A 6,096-nucleotide genomic window follows, 5' to 3' on the forward strand; every position below is an offset into this window, starting at 1 on the left:
TTTAATTACAAACAAATTGTTCGTGAATCGTCGAAACTGGTCGAAGGTAATTAAACACATGAATATAGATTTCAAAACTTTCAAGACTCAACATTATAGATTTTGCTTATCGTGTCGGAATCATATAAAGATTAAGGTTTAAATTTGGTCGGAAATTCCCGGGTCATCACAACAATGACCCGGGAACCTCTAAACCACCAGGTTTTTCTAAACCAATGTGGAAAACGACGGCTCGTATTAGGGGAACATCATATATCCCTAGAAACTTGGCAAAACGAACCAAAACTGAAGAAGAAGAAGAAACAAGCGAGTCGGAATAAGATAGTTGTATTCGTGTGGTGTAATATATGTAATATAGTGTGCTTATGCTTTATGATATATGTAAAAATTGCTTGTATTAATAAGTATTTTTTTTATGAATCTAACTCTTGTCTATTTTACAGTATAAAAACACAAAATGGATAGACAACCCAATATTTTAAGAGACCTACTCGGAGACATGATTGATGAAATCTTGTCTAGAGTCGGTCAGAATTCTTCGGCACAACTATTTAAGGCGAGATCAGTTTGTAACACATTCGAAGAACGTTCCAAGAATGCCTTGGTTTATAAAAGGCTTTCGTTCGAAAGATGGGGGATATCACATTGGGAAATCCATAAGTTACGATGAGTTTACTTTGACGCATATATTGCGGGGAACCCAAATGCTATTTTACGCAATGGGTTAAGAAATTATTTTGACTCAATATATTCGAATATTGGACTTCGTGATTTAGAAAAAGCGGCTAACATGCAACATAAAGAAGCATGTTATGCTTACGGATTAGTAATGTTCGCTTCTCACCAAAGTGAGAACAAGAACATCGGGCTACAACTATTAAACAAAACGTTTCCACAAGTGACGAAGTCGGTAATTGGGGTAAGAAATGAGGTTTTTAGATTGTTACGGGACTGTTGGACATTACGTAACCCTCGTCCCTTTGACGACGTTACAACATGCTGTCTTATCAACGGCCATAACGGTTATGTTCCACAAGACCAAGGATGGGAAGTAATCCTAGTAAAACCAGAATGCATGACTTGTTTCTGGACGTATGAATTACGTGTCTTTATTGCCTTTGCCGAACGACTTGTGTACTATCTAGAATTACCTTCACAACCATCTTGTATCAAATTTATTGTGTGCTATATTTCATGCTATATGTAAAATAAGCGGTATTGTTAGTTTGTAAAATATTGTGTAAAAGTTTGAACGCGAAATATTATTATAATTAGTTTTTCATATAGAATTGTAGTAGTTGAATTATATATTAGCTACTAAGTATGAACTTAACGGGTAGGTACTACCCGAATTTAAACTTATAAAACGCTAATATCGAAAAAGCTTTTATAAATGAGTTCATATTATGCTACGAAATACTATTAACTACTCTTAATATTCTGTATGATTAACTTGTTCCATTTGACTATTTTGAAGGAAATGGCACCGACTACTCGACACACCGTGAATATGAATGAAGAGGAATTCCGTACTTTTCTAGCTTCAAACATAGCCGCAGTACAGGCTGCGCTACATACCAACAATAACCTTGGATCTAGCAGTACAGGAAATCGTGTAGGATGTACCTACAAAGAATTCACTGCCTGCAAACCTTTGGAATTTGATGGAACCGAAGGACCGATCGGATTGAAACGGTGGACCGAGAAGGTCGAATCGGTGTTTGCCATAAGTAAGTGTACTGAAGACGACAAAGTGAAGTACGCTACGCATACCTTCACAGGTTCTGCGTTAACATGGTGGAATACCTATCTAGAGCAAGTGGGACAAGACGATGCGTACGCACTACCGTGGTCAGCATTCAAGCACTTGATGAACGAGAAGTACCGTCCCAAAACCGAGGTCAATAAGCTCAAGACAGAACTTAGAGGGTTACGAACCCAAGGATTTGATATTACCACATATGAAAGACGATTCACAGAATTGTGCCTATTATGTCCAGGAGCATTCGAAGATGAGGAAGAGAAGATCGACGCGTTTGTGAAAGGATTACCGGAAAGAATCCAAGAAGATATAAGTTCACACGAGCCCGCCTCCATACAATAGGCATGTAGAATGGCTCACAAACTAGTGAACCAGATTGAAGAAAGAATTAAAGAACAGACTGCTGAAGAGGCCAATGTGAAGCAAGTCAAAAGAAAGTGGGAGGAAAACGGTGATAAGAATCACCAATACAACAACAACAGCAATTACAACAATAATCGCAACAATTATCCCAACAATCGCAACATCAATCGCAACTACAACAAATGGCCCATCAACAACAACAACAACAACAATAGCAACTACAACAATCATCCCAACAACAATAATAACCGCAACAACAACAACAATCAGAAGCAGCTATGCCAAAGGTGTGAAAAGTATCACTCGGGGTTCTGCACCAAATTTTGCAACAAGTGTAAAAGAAATGGTCATAGCGCGACGAAGTGTGAGGTCTACGGACCAGGGGTTAATAGAACGAAAGGAACAAATGGTGTTGGAACGAGTAATGGCGGAGCAAGTAGTGTCGGAGCAAGTTATGCCAATGTAGTTTGTTATAAATGTGGAAAACCGGGCCACATTATTAGAAATTGCCCGAACTAAGAGAACACGAATGGACAAGGCCGCGGAAGAGTTTTCAATATTAATGCGGCAGAGGCATAGGAAGACCCGGAGCTTTTTACGGGTACGTATCTTATTGATAATAAATCTGCTTACGTTTTATTTGATTCGGGTGCGGATAGAAGCTATATGAGTAGAGATTTTTGTGCTAAATTAAGTTGTCCATTGACGCCTTTGGATAGTAAATTTTTACTCGAATTAGCAAATGGTAAATTAGTTTCAGCAGATAATATATGTCGGAATCGAGAAATTAAACTGGTTAGCGAAACATTTAAGATTGATTTGATACCAGTAGAGTTAGGGAGCTTTGATGTGATAATCGGTATGGACTGGTTGAAAGAAGTGAAAGCAGAGATCGTTTGTTACAAAAATGCAATTCGCATTATACGAGAAAAAGGAAAACCCTTAATGGTGTACGGAGAAAAGGGCAACACGAAGCTACATCTTATTAGTAATTTGAAGGCACAAAAACTAATAAGAAAAGGTTGCTATGCTGTTCTAGCACACGTCGAGAAAGTACAAACTGAAGAAAAGAGCATTAATGATGTTCCCATTGCAAAAGAATTTCCCAATGTATTTTCGAAAGAATTACCGGGATTACCCCCACATCGATCCGTTGAATTTCAAATAGATCTTGTACCAGGAGCTGCACCAATAGCTCGTGCTCCTTACAGACTCGCACCCAGTGAGATGAAAGAACTGCAAAGCCAATTATAAGAACTTTTAGAGCGTGGTTTCATTCGACCAAGCACATCACCTTGGGGAGCTCCTGTTTTGTTTGTCAAGAAGAAAGATGGTACATTCAGGTTGTGTATCGACTACCGAGAGTTGAACAAACTTACCATCAAGAACCGCTACCCACTACTGAGAATCGACGACTTATTTGATCAACTACAAGGCTCGTATGTTTATTCAAAGATTGACTTACGTTCCGGGTATCATCAAATGCGGGTGAAAGAAGATGATATTCCAAAGACTGCTTTCAGAACACGTTACGGTCATTACGAGTTTATGGTCATGCCGTTTGGTTTAACTAATGCACCAGCTGTGTTCATGGACCTTATGAACCGAGTGTGTGGACCATACCTTGACAAGTTTGTCATTGTTTTCATTGATGACATACTTATTTACTCAAAGAATGACCAAGAACACGGTGAACATTTGAGAAAGTGTTAGAAGTATTGAGGAAGGAAGAATTGTAAGCTAAGTTTTCAAAGTGTGCATTTTGGTTGGAAGAAGTTCAATTCCTCGGTCACATAGTGAACAAAGAAGGTATTAAGGTGGATCCGGCAAAGATAGAAACTGTTGAAAAGTGGGAAACCCCGAAAACTCCGAAACACATACGCCAGTTTTTAGGACTAGCTGGTTACTATAGAAGGTTCATCCAAGACTTTTCCAGAATAGCAAAACCCTTGACTGCATTAACGCATAAAGGGAAGAAATTTGAATGGAATGATGAACAAGAGAAAGCGTTTCAGTTATTGAAGAAAAAGCTAACTACGGCACCTATATTGTCATTGCCTGAAGGGAATGATGATTTTGTGATTTATTGTGACGCATCAAAGCAAGGTCTCGATTGTGTATTAATGCAACGAACGAAGGTGATTGCTTATGTGTCTAGACAATTGAAGATTCACGAATAAAATTATATGACGCATGATTTGGAATTAGGCGCGGTTGTTTTTGCATTAAAGACTTGGAGGCACTACTTATATGGGGTCAAATGTATTATATATACCGACCACAAAAGTCTTCAACACATATTTAATCAGAAACAACTGAATATGAGGCAGCGTAGGTGGATTGAATTATTGAATGATTACGACTTTGAGATTCGTTACCACCCGGGGAAGGCAAATGTGGTAGCCGATGCCTTGAGCAGGAAGGACAGAGAACCCATTCGAGTAAAATCTATGAATATAATGATTCATAATAACCTTACTACTCAAATAAAGGAGGCGCAACAAGGAGTTTTAAAAAAGGGAAATTTAAAGGATGAAATACCCAAAGGATCGGAGAAGCATCTTAATATTCGAGAAGACGGAACCTGGTATAGGGCTGAAAGGATTTGGGTACCAAAATTTGGAGATATGAGAGAAATGGTACTTAGAGAAGCTCAAAAAACCAGATACTCAATTCATCCTGGAACGGGGAAGATGTACATGGATCTCAAGAAACATTTTTGGTGGCTGGGTATGAAAGCCGATGTTGCTAAATACGTAGGAGAATGTTTGACGTGTTCTAAGGTCAAAGCTGAGCATCAGAAACCATCAGGTCTACTTCAACAACCCGAAATCCCGGAATGGAAATGGGAAAACATTACCATGGATTTCATCACTAAATTGCCAAGGACTGCAAGTGGTTTTGATACTATTTGGGTAATAGTTAATCGTCTCACCAAATCAGCACACTTCCTGCCAATAAGAGAAGATGACAAGATGGAGAAGTTAGCACGACTGTATTTGAAGGAAGTCGTCTCCAGACATGGAATACCAATCTCTATTATCTCTGATAGGGATGGCAGATTTATTTCAAGATTCTGGCAGACATTACAGCAAGCATTAGGAACTCGTCTAGACATGAGTACTGCCTATCATCCACAAACTGATGGGCAGAGCGAAAGGACAATACAAACGCTTGAAGACATGCTACGAGCATGTGTTATTGATTTCAGAAACAGTTGGGATTGACATCTACCATTAGCAGAATTTTCCTACAACAACAGCTACCATTCAAGCATTGAGATGGCGCCGTTTGAAGCACTTTATGGTAGAAAGTGCAGGTCTCCGATTTGTTGGAGTGAAGTGGGGGATAGACAGATTACGGGTCCGGAGATTATACAAGAAACTACCGTGAATGAAATGTCCCGTTCTTATTGATTAAAAACGTTCCATATTAATTGATTTCGTTGTGAGGTTTTGACCTCTATATGAGACGTTTTTCAAAGACTGCATTCATTTTTAAAACAAACCATAACCTTTATTTCATAAATAAAGGTTTAAAAAGCTTTACGTAGATTATCAAATAATGATAATCTAAAATATCCTGTTTACACACGACCATTACATAATGGTTTACAATACAAATATGTTACATCGAAATCAGTTTCTTGAATGCAGTTTTTGCACAATATCATACAAACATGGACTCCAAATCTTGTCCTTATTTTAGTATGTAACAGCGGAAGCTCTTAATATTCACCTGAGAATAAACATGCTTTAAACGTCAACAAAAATGTTGGTGAGTTATAGGTTTAACCTGTGAAGACCCGTCCTAATCCATCCGGACAAAGTCCGCATCGATTATGAACGATTCACGACAGTTGATTACATCGCGAGGTACTTGACCTCTATATAATACATTTTACAAACATTGCATTCATTTTTGAAAAGACAATCTTTCATTACATCTACGGTTGACGACATGCATACCAT

This window comes from Rutidosis leptorrhynchoides, chromosome 3 (genome assembly GCF_046630445.1).
Source record: "Rutidosis leptorrhynchoides isolate AG116_Rl617_1_P2 chromosome 3, CSIRO_AGI_Rlap_v1, whole genome shotgun sequence".
NCBI lineage: Eukaryota > Viridiplantae > Streptophyta > Magnoliopsida > Asterales > Asteraceae > Rutidosis > Rutidosis leptorrhynchoides.